The sequence below is a fragment of the Myxocyprinus asiaticus genome, chromosome 4 (assembly GCF_019703515.2).
Source record: "Myxocyprinus asiaticus isolate MX2 ecotype Aquarium Trade chromosome 4, UBuf_Myxa_2, whole genome shotgun sequence".
Classification (NCBI taxonomy): Eukaryota; Metazoa; Chordata; class Actinopteri; order Cypriniformes; family Catostomidae; genus Myxocyprinus; species Myxocyprinus asiaticus.
In genome coordinates this window covers 34223602-34245659 of record NC_059347.1, presented here as the reverse complement: position 1 = coordinate 34245659, position 22058 = coordinate 34223602, and the positions used below count along the sequence as shown (strand labels likewise).

Genomic DNA, 22058 nt, shown 5'->3' with positions numbered 1-22058 from the left:
CACCCTGGTGAAAGCCATTTTCATATGGTGTATCAGCATCACGCTATAAGAGGAAAACATAATGTTAGAACAGTATTAAAACCATGCAACGTCTGCAAAAACAACTTTCCATGCTTTACTAAATTTGCTATGACAGAACTTACAGTATGAAATCATTCTGACGAAACAAAAACATTTGTTTGACAATATTTATGAATCATATAATCTGCAGTAATACCACAGTAAATACCTGGAAGATCTTCTGCAAGCATCTCCTCTCTTGCTTCAATGTATATTTTGGCCAAAAGGATTTTTCTTGGTGCAAGCTCAAGCACAACAGACTGATGAATGGATTCGGTCAATTTCATCACATAACTGAAAAAAAAAAAAATTGATAGAAATGGAAAGTTAATCATTCACATTAACTTGACATTAAAGTGGTCACACCAGTCTTATAGAAATAGTTCACCCAAAAATGAAAATGATGTCCTTACTCACCCTTAAGTCGCTCCAAACCTGTATATCTTTTTCTTCTGTGGAAAACAAAAGGTGAATGTTTGAAATCATAGTGTTTATTGGCCATAATGTAAGTGGATGGTGACTTAAAAAAATCTCAAAAAGAGGGAAAAATACAATAAAACCACAGTAAAGGTAATCAATGCTACTTAAAATATATTCTAAGTTTGTTCATAGGATGCAATGAGAGTCAGTGAGGTTTTCAGTGCTTTATTGCTTTAATTTGATAGTAATTAACAACTTCAATTATGTCATCAAATTGACCATATCACTACAGAAAACTTGGAATACATTGCACCATTTATTTCAAACATTTTACAGTGGTTTATGTCCTGCCACTAGAAATTCACATTTTGTGTTACAAAGAAGAAAAGAGTCATGTTGGTTTGAAATTACATTAGGGTGGGTAAACTATTCAAAAACTTTTCAGCAATATAAAAATATTAAAATGCCCAAGTGACAGAAAAATTCTGTGCTCTCTCATTTTCATGTCCCCCTGTTCTTTACAATGTAGTTCTAACCAGGCCCGGCTCCACAGGGTGGCCTTGGTGGGCCTGGTCCACCCAATCATGAACATGGCACACCTTGAGAACTACACCTACACCTACCCCTCCAACTGTTCGGCCCACCCGGCGGGTCCTATGGCCCACCTTACATCTTAGAGCTGGAGCTCAAACATGTATTTTAAGCTGATAACTGACATACAATTTATCTGTGATTATTACTTACACTGGAGAGTTTTTATCCACCAGTCATTCCATCTTCTATCTCCCTTCTCCGCCATGAAAAATTTGCTGCATCCAGTCTTTAATAACCAAGGTATGTGGTAGCATCTTGCCATACAGTACATGCAAATATTTACATGTCCCTCAAAGAAGCATCCTCATCAATGACAGCAAACTCCTGTTGTGAGCAAAAATAAAAAGTGCAAAGGAAGATATTCGTTCAGTCACAAATCTGAAGTTAGATTTTGCACTCAAAGATACTCTGTTACTTTTCAGTTATAAAGAGTGTTAATGCTATCAATGATTAGAAGCTGTATGTATTGTGAAAAGCACTATACAAAAGAAGAAAAGAAGAAGACTTAAAACATATGTCCGGTAAAACATTATTGTGCACTTAGCTAGCTAATGTGTGACAGGCTTTTTGCAGTTTCTTCAGACTGTATGACTGTGCCCAAATTTCTCCTTACTCCTCTCCTCATCGAGAATTAGAAGTACATGCTCCAAGAGATTGTGCCAAGTATGCTAACAAAAACAGAGAAACATATCTAAGCATGATCAAATCATACTCCCCTTCGCGTACACACGTGTCACACAGTTGATACGCAGTGTAGCGAGCTTGAGCGCTTTTCTGTTTACCATTGCCGTTTATCTATATTTTTCACACAGCTAGCACCAAGAATGTACATGGAGGCATTGTCTAAGCTGAAATTAACAAGCAGAAATAGAATTTGTTCGGATAAAGGATGCAAAAAAACATGGCAGATCGATTGAACTTAGAAACTGCCGAGGCTTCGACAGCGTCAGCAGTGGCGGAACTAGAGTTTTATACATGGGATGACCAGGGGGTGGCAAAGGCTACTTCAGGGGGTCCATAGACCATGACAGAAAATTTGTGTGTAACCTTAACCTGGCATCTAAGGAGCATAAATGAATCCCATGATTGCTGATTAGAGAAGTTAGTGATGGGAAGATCGGATCATTTTACTGACTTGGATCTTTGAGTCTTGTTCAGCAAAATGAACAAATCTTTTTACAAGTAATTTTGTTCATTTCTTTCATCATGTGATATAGGCTCTACAGGAAACAGAATCAATTAGTTCACCTCCCGAGTTCAGATCTGAGTCTTCGTTCATTTGACACGACCTCCAGGCTCAGCGCTCATTCACGAGTGACAATTACTGGTCTTTTTTCATAATTATTTCTTTACAGCTCAAGGTCAGAGTGTTGCATTTATTTGTATCATGATCAGTACATGTCAGTATGGCAATAAATTACTTTTTAAAATCATCTGAATTGTCATGATGAATTATTTTCATGTATTTCATGCAGGAAGTGCTGGCACGACATTTTAGCCCAAGTGTAAAATTAGTTAATAAATAATTAATGCTTGATTTGGGTCTATTCCCAACAAGAACATAATAAATAAATAAATAAATAAATAATACTATGAGGGGATGCATCATGGAGGAAAAATAAATGACAGTTTATTTAAAATCAACTCAATAAACAAGTAAATAATATGGGGTTTCCTTGTAGTCTATATTTTCTGACAAGAAGGTAAGTCATACAAAGTTTAAAACATTACTCTTTATTACCAGATTCAATGGGATGAGAAAAACATCATGACAGAATTATTCACAAAGTTATAAATTGCAAGAAATAAAGAAGCTAAAATTAGTGACCAGAAACACTTCTTGTGACTGTAAGGGCAAACAACAACAACAACAACAAAAAACCCATCTCAAACTGCTTGTTGGGAGCATTAAGAAGTATTAAGTAACTTCTGTTTGCAATACAGAGACTTTGCGGCTGTCACTGACTGACATGTTCCCGAAGACCGACTCGGGAGGTGAAATAATCCGTTCTGTTTCCTGTACAGAGCTGTCCCCGCGTCAAATGAACGAAACGCGAGCACAGATTTTGCACATGCATGGCTGCGACAAAATGAATCACTCTCAGAGACCACTCGTTCTTCCGAGTCATATAAAAGATTTGTTCAAAATGAACGAATCGTTCATGAACGACCCATCACTAGGTAGAATTGATAATTCACTTAACCCAGAGTTCTTCAATGTGGCAGATAGTGTGGTCCAAAAGGGTAACTTCACTAGAATTCTTTAACATACTATGAATAATCAGTGTTTCTGCCTCAGAACTGCAACTCAATTTATTTCTCTCTCTCTCTCTCTCTCTCTCTCTCTCTCACACACACACACACACACACACACACACACACACACACACACACACACACACACACACACACACACACACACACACACACTGTACTCACATACTTGGGACTTGGGTCACTCTGTTTTCATGAACATATAATCTTACACCAGGAGCTGTTGAAAGCCCTTTTCCTAGTACCATGCTGAGTTCTGGGAAATGTTTTCAAGCATAGCTGTACAGGACCCTCTTCTCTGGATCTTGAAATGTCTGAAATACACACTGTTAGACCTTACCAGGCTTTTTTTTTTTTTTTTTTTTACAGTAAAATACTGGCAACACTGTTGCCAGCTAGTCACTGTAATTCATCTTTAACAGTAAATCTTACCAAGCATAAACATAAATCAACCAAAAAGCACAGAGAGTGCTTCAGCAAAATCCAGCTGCTCATCAATGCAATGAGTCATATTCCCCTCAGCGCTGACCATCCACTTAGATGAAGTTAGAAGTGTATCTCCTGAAATATGAAAAGTTTCCTTGAAAAAAATATAAAACAATACTAAGATTACTCAGCAAAAAGGTTATTTTATTAGTTTTTTATAATTATAAAAAATAAGTGCATTAAAGGGATAGTCTTACACAAAATGTAAAGAATATGTAATTTACTCTCCATAATGTTGTTAGAAACCTATTTGTGCCATATACGAATATAAGTGTAATCTATGTAACTGTTCTGGTTTATTTATTGGTTTAGTCTTCTTAAGAAATTAAATTATTTTGGATGGAATAAAAAAACAATTAAAGTTTTAACCATGCATTAGAGAGCAGTTCATAATCCCTAAAAGCTGAGGGTGTTTCTTTAAATGAATTCCAAACCTATATATATATATATATATATATATATATATATATATATATATATATATATATATATATATATATATATATACTGATTTATTGCCCTGTTTCATAGACAAGGCTTAAGCCTAGTCCCAGACTAAAATGCATGTTTGAGCGTTCTTAACTGAAAGCAACTTGTACTGACATATCTTAAAATATATCAGTGCCATTGTTTTGTCTCAAGATGCACACCAGTAATGTTTTTTTTCTTAAGGCCTAGTCCTGGCTTAATTTTAAGCCATATCTGTGATACCAGGACTAGATTTATTATTTTAAGGCATTACTTTACTAGTGCTGTAATGTCATAATTACTTACATCTACTAAAATGAAGAGAGAGTTTCTTTTTCTTTGAAGTATTTCATTGTCAGTAGGATGTCTTGTTATTGGTTGCTGGTGTGGCTTCAGTTTCTTTTAGGAGAGCCTGGACCTCTGCATTCCATTTTAATGTCTGTTTTTGAAAGTAGTTAACAATCCTATTGCTTTTGCCAATCAGGCATTCACTGAGGTGACTGCTTATGTTAATCCCTGTAAGGGTTTCAAAATGATTGCATAGGCCTCTTTTAGTGAATAATATGGCCACTCAAATTCTATGTCACTAATGGCTGGAGGGGGGCATGAATTAATCATTTGGCACTGATAAATGTCTCTTGCATTAGGTTGTCCACATCAGACAATTCAGCAGACCTTGGGTCTCCAGATTGAAACATTTCTAATACAACATTTCTCTTCATTTCAAGAGATTCTGTGGTCTCTCCATCCAGCATGGAGGTAGGTTGTCAATTAATGCATCCATAACTGTCAACTTTACATCAAACTTTTCTGACTGTGCAGCTGTTCAGTTCTTGTTCTGCTGTGTTTTTTTTTTTTTTTTGGGTTGACAAATCCTGTGTGCTACATTGTCTCTATTAACATGTTCTCTGGTTTTCAGCTGTCTTTGAAGTGAACTATAGCCTTTTCCCAGTTGTTCCCCTTCCTCTGAAAAGTCTCCAAATGTTAAGGGATGTTTAGAAACAATGTTTCTTGCCACTTCCCCGCAGTCAGCTAAGTTTGGGTTTGGGCAAAGTTCCCTCATGGCTGCCACAACAGTTCTTACAAATTCTCTCCTCGGTCCAAGTGGAGCCTTCTCCTTATTGGATGCTGCATGAAGAAGGGTTGCAGGCATGCGGTCCCAAGGAATCTAGAACATACTGAGCCAATCAGAATTTGCAGGAGTGTAAGAAGTGGATGGCTGTTCAGATAGGGAGTCGGGTGGTGGTAATGGGGTGACTGTGATCTCAATTGGCGTTTCATCCACGGCCTCTAGATGCTTTGAAAAGTACATACAGAGAAAAAAAGTTTTACACTCTAAATAGACATTTTTTACATTTTGTAGGACTTTTATAATAACTTTTATAATAACTATACATGGAACAGCTGTATGTAAATTATTTCTGTTATGAGTGTTCTACAAAAAAAACGGCATACAAATTTAAAGGAATACGATGGTGAAAATAATGAGCAAAAACATGGTTTTTGACATTTTTTTTATCTTACCTCTTTGTTTGAATTCCATTATTAGTTTTCAACATTGTATAGGGAATAAGAAGTCCTGAAGATCTGTCACCTCTACAAGCGCAAGGTCCTGTGTCTTCTGAACACCCACCACAAAACAAAGATGATTAACCACATCTTGAAGTTTGCTAACGTCTAATTCTGGGGTTACTTGTTGGTACTGAAATTTTCAGAAAAACCACCTATACAGTGAGACCCAAGATTATCACCGCAAATGCCAATAAGCCCTGATCTAAGAATAGTGCCATCTACAGACTGAAATCCAGAATCCTCTAAATATTTCAGATCAGCAACAAGGCTGGAAAAGACCTTCTCCTGACCAAACTGTTTAAAGTCCTCATCTCTACACAGTAAAACAAGCTGCATTGGGTCAACTAAGGAGCGGTTGTGTGGCAGAATCTCACCTAGGGTCATGTACACTGCCAGGATTTTGTGTTTCTTTTTACCCGAGCCAAGTGGATTTACAACTTCAAATGCATCCTGGTACAAGATAATTGATAATGAAGATGGATGCTCATGAAATTTGGCATTTTGCTTGACGCATGTGCCATCCTTTATATCCTCCATCACTTTGTCACCAGAATCACGCATTTTTGACTGGTTGTACTGTTCCCTCACTGATGTCTGCCTAAACAGAGATGCAAGGGTTTCTTTAACTGGCACATACTGACAACAGCGTTCTTTACCAGCTGAGTCAGAGCCCAGGTATATCTGTTTTGGGTCAACAAATTTGAACTTTTGTTTGAAGAAGGTTTTTCTGGATTCATCGGACCTTAACTGACCTTCATTGTACAAAGTTAATAGACTTGTGTAACCAGTTCATCAATAAGTTGTCTATGTCACATGATGGTATATCTGATGATGATAACAGCTTTTCTTTTAGTCTAACAAGCATGGCCTGCATTCCATCAACATGAACTGCTTGAAATTCTTCGATGATTGATTGAATTGTACTGGCAGGTAACAACATTTTGCCCTGTATCTTCAGGTAAAACAGAGCCAGGTTATGTAAAAAAAGCCTCTTCATCTATTGTATTTCTATGACTTAGGCAGGCAGGCCAACTGTGCATCCTTCGCTGGAGAATAAAGAGTTAATTTTAACTGTGAGAAAAATGAGTTCACGTTTTTATTGAGATGTTTCTCAAATTATCAAAAATTGTTGGTAACAGCAAAAAAAAAAAAAAAAAGAAAAAAAAAAGCCTCAATTATTTGCTCAGTTTCACTCTTCTGAGTATTTCTGGTTGTGAAAAAGATTCTCGATCACTTCACACTTAAGTTTGTACTTTTTTATGATTGCCATGATGTCATATTATTCAGATTTAGTGTAATAGACCTCAGATACTTTATTTAAACATTTAACTTGGATCTTTTAGTGAAATCCTAATTTAGTTAGCAGACAAATCTAAAAGGAATCACTCTCAATTTGAGAGTGGTACATGCTTGTCCTCCTGAAGTCAACAGAAAATATATAAACTTTTCAGAATCAGAATCAGAATCAGAATGAGCTTTATTGCCAAGTATGCTTACACAAACAAAGAATTTGTCTTGGTGACAGAAGCTTCCAGTACACAATACAAAAACAGCAACAAGACTTTTAAAAAAGAATTAAAATTGAATAAAAAATAGATAAATATTGAAAAGAAAAAAGTATATATAGAATACACAATAGACTATATATATACACACACACACACACACACACACACACACACATACGCACATATATATATATACATATACATACATATACACATATATACACATATATGAATATATATACATACATATACATACATACATAAACACACACATACACATACGTAGTGCAAATATAAATACAAATCGGTTATGTATGGCTGAATAGGTAGGATTTGATGGATAATATAAAAAGACTAAGCTGTGTATTGCACATTAATTACTGCTCAAAGGGGCAGTTTTAACTGTTCATGAGATGGATAGCCTGGGGGAAAAAACTGTTCCTGTGCCTGACAGTTCTGGTGCTCAGAGCTCTGAAGCGTCGGCCAGAAGGCAACAGTTCAAAAAGGTAGTGGGCAGGGTGAGTGGGGTCCAGAGTGATTTTTCCAGCCTTTTTCCTCACTCTGGAAGTGTATAGTTCTTGAATGGGGGGCAGGGGGCAACCAATAATCCTCTCAGCAGTCCGAACTGTCCTTTGTAGTCTTCTGATGTCTGATTTCATAGCTGAACCAAACCAGACAGTTATTGAAGTGCAGAGGACAGACTCAATGTCTGCTGAGTAAAACTGGATCAGCAGCGCCTGTGGCAGGTTGAACTTCCTCAGGAAGTACAACCTCTGCTGGGCCTTTTTCGCAATGGAGTCAATGTGGGTCTCCCACCTCAGGTCCTGTGAGATGGTAGTGCCCAGGAACCTGAATGACTCCACTACTGCCACAGTGCTGTTTAGAATGGTGAGGGGGGACAGTGTTGGGGGGTTCCTCCTAAAGTCCACAATCATTTCCACCGTTTTGAGCGTGTTCAGCTCAAGGTTGTTTTGACTGCACTAGACAGTCTGTTTAACCTCCCTTCTGTATGCAAACTCATCGTCACTCATCGTCATCTCGGATGAGGCCGATGACAGTGGTGTTGTCTGCAAACTTCAGGAGCTTGACAGAGGGGTCCTTGGCAATGCAGTCGTTGGTGTAGAGGGAGAAGAGTAGTGGGGAGAGCACACATCCCTGGGGGGCACCAGTGCTGATTGTACAGGGGAATTTCCCCTGTCTCTAAGCAGTAACACAGTGGGGCATGCAATATGACTATAAAATGCCCTACATGTTGGAGGGTACTACTGGTGTGCATTTGTGGGTAAAGGTTAATGTGTGATAATTGTAATCAGCTTATAAGGTGCCTAGCAAAAATCCAGTAAAAAATTAGAAACGGCACGAAAATACCAGAAGCTTTATGTGAGTTTGTGTGCAACTCTGCTTCTGGTCACTTTGATAAAATGTTGGACAGACTGTTGCAGCTTTTGAAGGCCTGGCGTCTCATTTTCTGCCCCTCATTTGTTTAATGAGTCCAACACATGGCTCCTCAAGTCACACTCAAACACTTTGATGAGCTCCACAACACACTGCAAAGCAAGGCTCCCAGACAGAGGCTGCAGGAGACTGAGAGAAATTTACAATCCTGAGGCATTTACTTAAGTGATTAATACACACTCACTCCTGCTGTCCCATAACTCCTTCACTCAGAGTGTGTCATATTGTCTTTGCACAGTTAGCTTTTAATTAAAAATCAGCTTGATTTGAAATCTTAACCAGAGTTGTTATAGTCCCTCTGTACTGAAAGCAGATTGCTCGCAGTATGTGACATGAGACATCAAAGTGTGAGTTTGTGTGAGGGCATTAGAGTTACAAACGCAGTATGTGCGTTGATGAATTTCATAGGTTTTTAAAAGTTTTTAGCAAAGTCCCAAGTTCACACTGACAATGATGCATGTGTGGTGGAGTTAGGTGTTAGTGCAGGTGTAAGTATATTGCTGCGAGACTGTGTGAGTGTTGACAAGGCGAGAAGCGATTCTTTGGGATAAAAACTGTGTGGGTTGAAAGGTTGGGTAAAATGTGTATACATATCAGTGCATTGCTTTAATCCCATGCTTAATTCAAAAATGTTTTTATTGTTATTATTATATTATTTTCAGAATATTGATACACTTAAACAAGAGAAGAGTAAGATTAATTACCAGTAGTTCATGGGGTTCAGTTACTGTTTTCTACTTTTAACTGCCGTATGTCCATGCTGATTTCATTCAGAATGTTCCCTCAGACAGTAATGTCTGACAGCAATCTGCGTTCTGGTGCTTGCATGTGTGAATGTGTGTGTGAGTAAGCACATTCAGATCTGAAAGATGTGACACGGACATAACGGGCAGGGCAAAATGAGTTCCTTTTAAGGTTTCTTTAGTTCAGCCAAAAAACTTATTTTTATCTCCACGAAACACCAATGGAGAAGGTTTGAGGAATATCTGTGCTCCTCTTTCCACACAGCAACAGTTTATAATGACCACAGCTGTCCATTTGCAAAAAAAGTCCATAAAAATTACATCAAAAGTACCACAAAAGCAGTCCATACCAACTTGTGTGCTATTGTCAAAGTCTTATGAAGCCACACAGTTGCTTTGTGTGAGGTACAGACCGAAATTTGAGTCCTTATACACTGAAAATGGTCCTTTCTGTTGCAGCTCTGAAATTCTCTTTTCAGCACATTGAAATGACATGCTATATTCGGTAGCAACACACACATTTGGCTTCAATCACTTCCAACCTTGTACGACACATATTAAGACATTTTGTTTAATTTGAGCAAGCATGACTGATGTTTGTAAGTTCCAGTAAGTGGAAAATTACATTATATATTCATGTAAGGACGAAAAAGGGTTGATGGTGTACCTGAACTCATTGATTTTTGAAGTCTTGAGGCAGCATGCCATTTCAAGCACACGGTGAAATTTTTGCATGATCTGAGGAAATTCAGACCTCTGAGAGTGCTGATACAAAGCTGAATATTACGCTTTTATTTGATAGGAAAACTCAAGCCTGTCCTGTTGATTTAATTACATTTTTCAGATTTTATGATATTTAGCAGCTGAATTCTTTGATGTTTGAACTACCCTGTGGTTTATCATAACAGAAGTTGTGATCTTAACGCGCCCTCTAGTGGCCATCATGATAAAAAGTACAAAAACCTATTTAACACGTTTCCAATGAAGGAACTAGCTGTCCTTCAGTGATTAGTACTGAACACATGCTTTATATCCGTGAAACACCTGGAGATGAGAAGCAAATCTATTGGAGATAACAGTTTAATTTTGCAACAGTCTAATCACAGAATATTCCATGAGACTCCCTACACACAGACGACCCACACACATATGTGATTAGAATAACGGTAGAAATGAAACAGCAGTTGGGTACTTTGTATATTGTGGGAAACAGACAGAAGAACAGGAATATTATTAATTCAAGGACAGGTCTGGGTCTACAGAACACAGTCTTTGTTCCAGAAGCTCCTATCAGTTCCTTTCCTCCCCTCACCTGCTCAGAGTCCAGGACACAGGTGGTCCTCTAAGGGAAAAGTGAAACAGAGGTGATGGTTGTAGACTGTCCCATAACAGTAACGTAGAGAGTTTAAGCATTATAATAATTTTCAGCACTGGCTGATACAACAGTGGTCTTAGGTATGTCTGTGGTTTTACAGGCAATTAATATGTTTTAGAGCAGATCAGACTCATGTATTTTTTTCATTTGCTGATTCCTTTATACGTTATTGACAATTCCTCCTCCATGAAGATAGATAACATTAAAGGGATAGTTCACCCAAAAATGAAAATTCTCTCATCATTTACTCAACCTCATGCTATCCCAGATGTATATGACTTTGTTTCTTCTGCAGAACACTACCAACGATCTTTAAAAGAATATCTCAGCTTTGTTGTCCCATTCAATGCAAGTGAATGGTAGCCAGAACTTTGAAGGTCCAAAAAGCACATAAAGGCAGCATCAAAGTAATCCATTTGACTCCAGTAGTTTAATCCATGTCTTCAGAAGCAATATGATGTGGGTAAAAAAAAAAACTAAACATTTATTTATTTATTTATTTTTACTTTTTCACCAAAACAATTACACACAAAATCTCCCTCTCTCATTCACAACAAATCAAACATAACATAAAAAACCTCAGACACAATTCTGTCTGTCTGAACTCACACACATAAACAAACAGAACTGATTTGTACTGTGTGTGGGTGCGTGCGTTTGTGTTGGGTGACCAGATGACCATGACAAAAAATTGAAACACATAAGGGATGTGCTTTGAATATCTTTGAATATTTTTACATTGTAGGTATTTCTTTAAAGGTTTAAGCTTATAAGTTAAAGATTAAACATTTCTTTAAATAAATATAAAATGAATGGGATTTTTACTTCCAGAACCTGACTGTTGCGCTCTGTTCTCTATAGATTCTAAAGCACTTCAGATATTACAAAATATTTATACTACATGAAAACCAGAAAAGACCACAAACAAACCAACGAAAAACCAAAAAATAATCATAATACATGAAAATAATCAAACATATAGGGAAAATAACATGACATAAACATGAATTAAAAGAATATATATATATATATATATATATATATATATATATATATATATATATATATATATATATATATATAAAGTGATTTTTAAAGCAAAGATGAAATTAGATTAATTAGAGATTAGTATAAACCTACATCTCCCATATAGACACAATGCCAAAAGGGAAGAGGAGGAGCCAAGGTAGGAAATTATTGAGATTGAGAAAATTAAAGGGGAAGATGCACAAATACAGTATACAGACAGGCACATCAGTATACATTTGAACATTCCTCATATGAAGTGTTTGATAAATATACTTTCCATACCTATAACACTCACCCCCCTAGAATTACACAAAATTCCCACAACACATGAAAAATCATACACAGGCCATACGAATTACATGGTCCACACACAAAACAAACAGTGAAGACAGTCAGCACTGAAAGCAACAGGCATACTGACAGAGAAAGGAATTAGGGGTGAATGACTTGCACCAGCCACAGTATTGTCATCAGCCATTGGCACAGCTGCTTGTGCATTTGGTTCATTTTGATTGGGCGATTGAGAATGCACTCACAAAGCAGTTCGGTCATCTTCACATGCAGCTACATCGGAGATGTTAGACATAAAATCTGCTCTTGAGAGTTCCTCAGCCTCACTCTGCTCATCATCTACAAGCTCTGCAGACCCATTTATCTCAGCTACATAGGAGGAATCATCAATGTGTGTCTGCTCTGTTAAACCACCACTGAGCGCTGCAACAGATGTCATCTGTTAAAGTACAGTGCAGGTACGAGTTTCAACATTCTCATGACTAGAACCATCGATTTCGGTTTCAGGCAAAGGGAGAAAGTTCACTTGTAGAAGAAGATTTCAATGTACTACTCGCTCATTACCAGCCTGGTCACGGATCTTATAGATGTGCATAGAAGGCTTTGAGGCAACAACAGAGTACACAGCTGGCTCCCATTTATCGGCAAGTTTTCGCTTCCCTCTACAACCCTTGTTAGCCATAAGAACTTGGTCACCAGTGGAAAGAGACAAGCCCTTGGCTCTTTTGTTGTATTGACTGGACTGGTGTTGTTGTTCCAGAGTAGAATTCTTTTGAGCTAACACCATGGCAGACTGGAGGTTGCTGACTAGTGATTTGACATAAGTGTCTTAGTCACAGATTGACTCATCTCGAAGTACACTTTGGAACATGAGGTCAACTGGTAACCTCGGCACTCTACCGAACATTAGGTAAAAAGGGGCAAAACCTGTTGTTTCATGTACCGTACAGTTGTATACAAATATACTACATGAGTGCTCCCCTCCAGGCAGACCACGAGGGTCCTTCACTTGCGGCATACTCATGTCGGTCACCGTCCCACAAGACTGCGGCATCATGTTTCCTCTCTGGGAAGGTTATGTCGTGTAGTGTGGCGTGATGGGTTTCTGTTCCCCATATGCGTTAGCAGAACGCAATGTCAAGTGTACTGAGTCGTAAGGGAATGTATCGGTTACGTATGTTACCTCGGTTCCCTGTGACAAAGGGAATGAGACATTGCGAATGCTGGCCACTACAAGACTCAGTTCTTTGAGGTGCGATCGATGTGCTCTTTGTCCCTCAGTCAGAAATTTTGAGGAATGGTGTTTGCGTGCATGCTTTTATAGCAGACAGCTTCGTGCCTAAAAGGGCACCATAGCCAATATTAGACTATTGCCGTTATTGTAGAGAGGTTTCAACTACGTCGTGTAAAAAGACACTCCCCATATGCTTTAGCAGAACGCAATGTCTCGTTCCCTTCGTCTCAGAGAACCGAGGTTGAATCTCAGAGGTGTTATGGATTTGACTGGTCACTAGGTGGCAGCATTATTACACCACTGACACGCCCGCTTCAGCAGGTAAAATGCGACGAACGTTGTGCTAAGGCTAAGCACACAAACACAAGTCTCGCTTAAGTCCCAAAATCGCATCTGGATACTCTGTCTTAAATGAGCATGTACAGTTATGTGTGTTGTTTTTCTTTCATATCTTTAATTACGTATTTCTATTAGATGTTATCATTAACAACAACGATTAAAATAAACCTGCAGAAGTATCTGTGATTTAATAACATTTTCGTAACCTACCTTCATTTTGTAAACAGGCTATGACTATAGGAATTATAGCTTAGTAGGCCTACCACATGCGAATATGAAATAGACCCTATTGTCTGTTCTTTGACCATGTGTTGCACTGTGGACAATATACACAACCTCTTTCAGTCATTTCATATATAAAGGTCTTCATCAGTATATATATATATATATATATATATATATATATATATATATATATATATATATATATATATGTGTGTGTGTGTGTGTGTGTGTGTGTGTGTGTGTGTGTGTGTGTGTGTGTGCGTGATGTTGTTTGATGATAGCTTTTGGTGATCCATGGTGATGAGGTACTTTACCCTGTTCTGACTTGTGTTTAACATACTGATTCTGTCCTTACTTTGCAGTCCTTTTCCTCAGTTAGACAAATAGGTAAACTCCTTCACACATAGGCTTGTGGGTGAACGTTCCTTTTATTCAACATCACAATGAATATGATGAAAGAGAGTGAAACTGCAGGAAAAGGATGAAAATATTATACATCTACCTGAATCTCTAACAACACCGCTCCAATATGAATTTTTGTTTTGTTCTTTAAATGGTTTAAATATTTAATTACACATAGCTATATAAACAATAAATAAAGCACTTATCAGAAACACTTACAGACAATGCTTTCTACAAGTGGTCACAAAAAGAATGGCTTCAGTAGTCTAGCTGTGATAGTAATTTAAGCACTGCACTTTACTGAATAAAACTGTATCAGAATGTTTGCTGGCAACCATTTAAAAGACTGCATGACTAGGTAAAGAACTGATAGTGACTAGCAAGCAATAAAGCATTAAATAAATGGTTAAATACATGATCCAGAACAATACTCAAGTCTCATTCACAGGTGTTCTTCTCGTTTCTTATTTTCAAGTTTAGCCTATACTCTAGGTACAATGACAAAATCATCTGCTGCACACACTAAAGGCATGTTGCACTAATTCCGGCCTTCTGTATTATAAGTTATGCAAATATTAGTCACATGAAACAATGTTACCAAAACCTAATAATTTGAGGAAGCAGTCACAATGAGCGTGGCTTTTCTTGGTAAGATCATTAAAGCTTCAAAAACATTACATGAAATGAAACACAAGATTAGCGAGTGCCCCAGAAAATAGTTTATTAAAACATGGCCTTGGCATACTGGACAAATTAAACAGCCTCCATATTTGCCTGGATAACATATTGCCAGTGGTGCCAGCCACTGCAGCTCTCACATTCAGTCTGAAAGACACAATGACATTGACAACACATGAGTATGAATTTATTCTTACAAGATCATGTCAGGTTAATACACATTTTAATTTTTTAAAGCAAACTGAAATTCCAAATTAGTTTTCATATTAATGCACTAAAATGTCCACTCACAGTGTCTTCTGTGGAATGATATTTGTACCAGAATACTAAACACAAATCTGTTGTCTTCTGTAGAAACAAGTGCATCACAAACTAAACTATAAAAACTAAAACTATAACATAACATTCATAATATTGGTAATGATAACGTGTACTATTTTCTATCATCCCAATAAAAAAAAAAAAAAAAAAAAAAAAATTAAGAACACAATTAAGAATTAAAAAATCTACGGGGCGGTTTAGTGGCTTAAGCTTGCTCTCCTGGGTAGGGTTGCACCAGTTGTGCATAAGGTCTAATGTAAGTTGGGACGTAAAGTTCACACTAAGGGTTTAGTAACTACTAGTTAGTTTGTAACTAAGTCAGTGTTTAATTTGGTTGCACCACCTGTTCTTAATGCAAAACTTAACTAGTAGGTCGTAAGTTCTCCATAAAGTAATGCGTAGTCGCATAATATGACGTTTACCTGCATTGATCCAATAAACAGCCTTCAGATTTGTACACAGAAGTGTTAAACAGCCGTGAATTTCAATTTGATCTTGTTATGGTTGATGTTCAAATCTTGTTTGCTCACGTAACTGTCAGCTGTAATAAATTATATCCCCATTAAAATATGATACGTAATAAAAGTACATTTGATAAATAGTATATTTGCCCTATGTAAATAATAATATATAGGAACTGTATCTAAAATAAATAAGGGGTGAAAAAATAAATACTAAAACAACAGGCTGGAAAAATATACATTTATTCATTTTAATATCATATATATATTTTGAATGTGTTGAAACTTTACATCGGGTGACGCATCCTGAAAACTGCACCGATTAAACAGTTTCATGCTGAAGAGCTGCTTAAAAGTAATTATTTTTATTTTATTTTTTTTTTTATTTTTTTTTTGTAAACGAGTGTAAATGTCAACATCATACTGTATGTCAAAAGGATTGAAGCCTGTCAGCAAAACATGAGCTCATTGATGTCATAAAATATTATTCTGCTTTTTTATTCCAACCTCCTGGTCAGAGTCTTCCGTAAATAATTAGTTTATACATAGGGTAACGTCCTACCTAATTTTAATGGTGCAACGCTCAAATATTTAGTAGTGCGTAAATTGTGACTTAGTGCCCATTTACGTCACAACTAGGCTAAGTTGTAACTTACGTAGGCCCTATAGCTGGTGCAATCGGTCCCTGTCTCCTAAAGTGGCTGTAATCATTCCTGCAAGAATGCAAAGTGCACAGACTAATCAAAAGCACTTTTTACAAATGATCAAATGTTACAAAAATGTAAACTGTTGTAGTTTAGTCTAACTTTGTCAACGTTTAATTACCTTTTCGAAATAATCCTTCAGACAAGTTCAACTTGAGTCATGATGGTGTCGCTAACATTTTCAGTTCCACTTCAATAGGCATGTCAGGATAATTCATGAATATTCATGTATGCTCCACCCACTAGAACCAAATATCTCAGGAACTGAATATATTGTAACTAGGGGTGTTCGATTTAGATTTTTTTTAGTCTAATTCGATTCCCGACTCCAGCTGGAGTCAAGTCCATTTATTTTCAGTCAGGATATTTTCAAAATTCAGGGCTGTCACCAGGGATGGACATTTGTGGGCAGTGCCAACACACTCTCACAGCAAAATCGTAAGGATTCGTACGACTTTTCTAAATCTGGCTAATTTGTATGATATCCTGTGACTGCACTAGTTTGAATTCGTACGACTTTCACTACAGCCAATGACGTCGCTGGACATCGTTTCCATCTAATATGTGACAATTACTTGCTTCTGTCACACACAACAGCTTCCTATCATGTTTACACACTCTACTGATTGGTTAAGTTTAGATAAGGGGTTTGGGTAAGGGCATAATAATAATAAAATGAATAACTTCCGCATTAGACATCCGGGAATTTGCACGTGATGAAGTCCTACGAGCTTATGCAAACAACATTGTGCAACACCATATAAAATAGCCAACTCGTAAATTATGTATGAATTTTCATGAGATCGGGTTGGCAGTGCCTTCCCAAGTGACATATTTTCACCCCCAAAATTGCTTGTCAGGCATGAGCGGAAAAATCAATGGAATTATAAAAATCATAGTTTCATTTTCACTCATATATAGCTCACTCAATCCACTGCTTATTGCATCCGATTGCCGCTCTGTGTAAATTGGATGTTTTTCTGTAACTGCTGTAGTTTCTCCGACCCAAATCTAAACACTAACATTAGTGGGACGGGAGAAGCTTAGTCTAGATGGCTTCCATGCTGATGGAAAAACAAATTGCACATATTTTCTTGCCTGATTAACTCAATAACTATTAATAGGCATATTATGGAGATGCAATAAAATAAAATAAAAAATATTAATTCGGACCATTGTTATTAAATGGAACGTACAGTATGGTGCGTGAAATCGCTTTTTTGTGAAACGTATTTTGAAAATTTTAAAATGGCAGCTTTTTAAACTCAAAAGTCTCAACCACAGTGGATTAAATAGCAGTGGGTTTAATTAAGATAAATTGGTGTGGTTATTGCTTTGATAAAATATCACTAGCTTACCTGTAAGTTAATAGTGTTTCCTATTCCATATGTTCTGGCAATGACCCTGAGAAGATTGCAGCCTTTAATCGCACACTAAATTTAGTTTTTATTTTCTCTTAAGAGTTTTTAAAATGTGTGAAATGATGACATAAACTCCTGCTATTATAATTAGAGACACTGCATAAATTTACCTTAAAATGACTGGTAACGATGCCATTCCCTAGTTGCTGCTCATATCCAATTTTAAGAGGGAAAATAACAAGAAACAGGCTGGGTCGGGAATAATTTAAGTGACACATAGAAACTAGACAAATTGGGAGAATCAGCTTCTTCAACCACTGTCCCTTGCATTGATTTAATACTACACAAACTTCTGAAAGTTTTAAAATCTGTCACACCCTCTCTCTCTTTTACATGCACACACTTTATCTCTCACTCAAACACACATGATGAATGAGGTGGTGTCCCACCAACAACAGGAGTTTGTAGAGGATGTGATTGGTTCTTAAGAATGGCAATTCCTTATTTTGAGCTAATCATGTCCTGAGTCGTACAAAAGAATCGATAACTGTATCAGAGTCAACTCCCTTTCTAGGACGAGTCAGAGTTGAGGAATCTACACTTTTGGAGCTGACTCCCCATCACTAATTGTAACGGAGGGCAATGAATTACATATAAACGATAGCATTATTGTGCTAACAGGTGTGTGTACATGTGCTGAAAGTTCATTAGACATTTTGAGAGTTTGTTCATTTCTATTTAGCATCTTTTTGTGTGTGTGTGTGAATGCTTCACATGTTTTGAAATGGCATTATTACTGAGTATAAAAAAGAACTGTATTTTTCCTGAACTGTCTGTGACTAGTGATGATGTATTCAACTGTTTTCATGCTGTGATGCTAAATGTATCAGTTCTACAGTGAAATACCATAATTATTAGATGAGACATGTACAGTAGTGAGATGTTTTGTCATGTTTGAAATGAACTATTCTGAGTTTCCTCTTTCCTGCATTTGTCCTGCCTGCAATTCACTATATTTTGGGTGTCTTTTCAGAATGTGCAGGTCTTCCCTTAAGGGGAAAATGTGATTTGGAAAACAGTGTGGACATTAATTCAGTATCACTTACATTTATTTGTACAGTGCTTTTAATAATACATACTGTTTTATAATTGCTGCACAGAGAACATTGAACTTTTGTGTACAATGTGTCTGGACCTCACCGGTATCTGCAGTAAGTAAATCATCTCAGTACCACAATCTCTTTAGTTTCTGACTAGTTTCTGACTTTCAAATAAACATTTATTTACAGTTCTCAAAACATGTCCAACTTTGCAGCCGTGAAGGCGCTAATAGGCCACATAGCTTTTCAAGGTAGTCTGCTCAGGTTCTTCCATTGATGGATAAAGATTCAAAATAACTAAAATGCTTCTATTTGCGATATTTGGCCATCATCCTCAAACCCATAATCATAAACAGATAGGTGGGGGAAGAACATTATTGCCTCGCTATAATTCTGTGATCAGTTGTTCTCAAATTTCTGTCATTTGTAATGCTGTGTTAGTACATAACATAATGATTGTTTACGCTTAACCGGAAGTTCCGCCCACATCGCCCGCAAAGCGTCATGGGACTCTTGTGGATAAAGGACACAAAAGGACCAATGGATATTTTGAGGGAAGGGGCTCAGCCCATATTGTTTGTGTATTATTATTTATTTAATTCTCTCTTTCCATTTTTTTTCATTCGTAGTTACACCTTTTGCTTTCCAGCCTTTATTCGGCAAGTGTCAAGTTCATTGTCGGGGTAAGTCGCGTGTAGTTTTTCACTTACCGCCCATCTGAGGCTTGCTCGCCATTCCATTGAATTGATGAAATAAAATGCAACCAAACGCACCCTGTTCCTGATTTATTTTTGCTGACATGCATTTGCATTTTGATTGATATATATATATATATATATATATATATATATATATATCATTAGACATACTTATCTGACCCTGAAAACGGCCCCCTCACATTCAAAGCATGAATCCCTATTGTAATTAATTTATTGATCATCATAATCAGTAATTCATAATCTGTTTTATTAAACTTTGTTTTGTATCAAAAAGGTAAATGAATTAGGCATACACCAAAAGTGTATTAAAAGTGTTGCCCGTTAATTCAACCTGGTCTTAGAGATTTGCGTTGCTGGTAGGCTACATCAAGCCAAAAATCCAAGGAACTCACATGGAGTATAGGCCTAATATTAATAAGGCCTGCTATTATAATGGGGTAATAATATTAAAAACCATAATCAAATTGTGGCTAGAAGAGCCTTAATTAGGCTATGTACAACAATTATTTTATTTAATTCCCATTAAGTTTTAAACATTCACTGTCCATAAATAATATTTTATTGCATAATGGTTGAAGGCATATAGTGAAGGTTGGCTAACATCTTATCTGTATGCAGATCATATAGTCCAGATGTTAAAGAGGGACAACTGCATAATAGATAAGGGTGGTTTTTTTATTTAATCAGTTCATGGTTAGTTGTTGTATCCTAAAAATAAAATGAAAACTATTTAGCCATTAAAAATATAAGGTTCATTCTGTTCTGTTTAACACATAGCATACTGTATATGAACACAAATTTACACCCCCACTGATATGTCACTTTTAAAAAGGTATACAGAAACACATGTCTGGCAAAATAAGGTCCTTTATGACTGTAGCCATGGCAATGTGCGCACCTGAAACCGTATTGCGAGCACCGACTTTAAAAAAATAAATAAAAAAGCTGTCCTCAATGTGATAAACTTGTGGTAATTTAGCGCTCGCAATGTCCCGTGTGAAAAGGCTTTTAATCTGAAGAAAATGAATAAGGAAGAGCAGATGACATTGCAGGTTTAACCAATCAATAGAAATGGGTGTCACGTTCATCCACTTGTGCAAATCAAATAATAAGATTGTACACTTATTTTAAGTGCTTTAATGAAAACACGAGAAATTGAGCTGAATTCCTGTTTTTCTAGTTATATATGAAGTGAAAAAACACAAAATAAAGTGTTTTCTCAATTTTGATAATTTCTTTCTAGATGAAAAACGAGTAAACGGTCGGTTTATAGGTTATTCCGTTTTGAAACAAAAACGAGAAAACAAATTATCCGAGGGTACATGAACCATTGTGTTTAAGTTTCATTTATTTTAGAATATTCCAAAAGAAGAGAGTGTTTTGTGTTTTGAGCAGTCTAAATGTGTCCATATTCTGTGGGACTTTTCTTATGTTTGTTTCTATGATATGACAGAGATTAAAGCAGATGAAGTTAATTGAGGTGACACAGAATGAGAGAGAATATGGGACAGTAAATTGATCTAAAGTATGAGAGGGGACACACTACAATTGTGGAAGCAATCAAGATTGTTTCATGGTCTCCACTCTCGCTGTCTCTCTTCTGAAGTGAAGCTTCTAAAATTAGCCAGTGTACATTCCTCAAAGCGTGTGTGTGTGAAAAGTCATAACCACTGCTTCTTTCATTTCTCAGTTTCAGTCTCTCTCTTAACTGGACTTGATTACATGAGTCAAATGAGAGAGAAAGAAAATCCTCTGATTGCTGCTGCCCTATATTCATAAAAAGGGAAGACAATCAAGATCTTGTATTCAAACTGATCTCGCTCGGATAAATGCCACCATATTCAGATTACAGGTAATGACCTATACAGTGTCCTGTTCCATCAAATCACTAAACATCATAGCTGAAAATGGCACCAGTGACATCAAAATATACCGTGGATGCATCATAGTCTCTGTTTCAGTATCTGTCCATCTGAATCTCTCCTCTAAAATATTTGTTCTTGGTCTGACATTTGCAGTGATGTTGACCTTTCATCTCCCCACACTCATCTCTCGAACTCCACTCCCCTCTCCCCTTATCTGGAAACACATCCCATCTCATTATCATCATCCTCTTTCTCTATCTTGTTCTCTCTCCTTCATGTAAACACCCATGCACACACATGTACTTGGATTGAACTTGTGTTTTTGCTGTCCATTGACAAACATTTCCCCATACTGAGGTTTAAAACACACACAC

General features: G+C 36.9%; 1 pseudogene; it reads right to left on the bottom strand.

The window, feature by feature from the left end:
* Positions 1-4572: 4572 nt before the first annotated feature.
* LOC127439746 (uncharacterized) lies at positions 4573-13062 on the bottom strand (annotated as a pseudogene).
* Positions 13063-22058: the final 8996 nt, after the last annotated feature.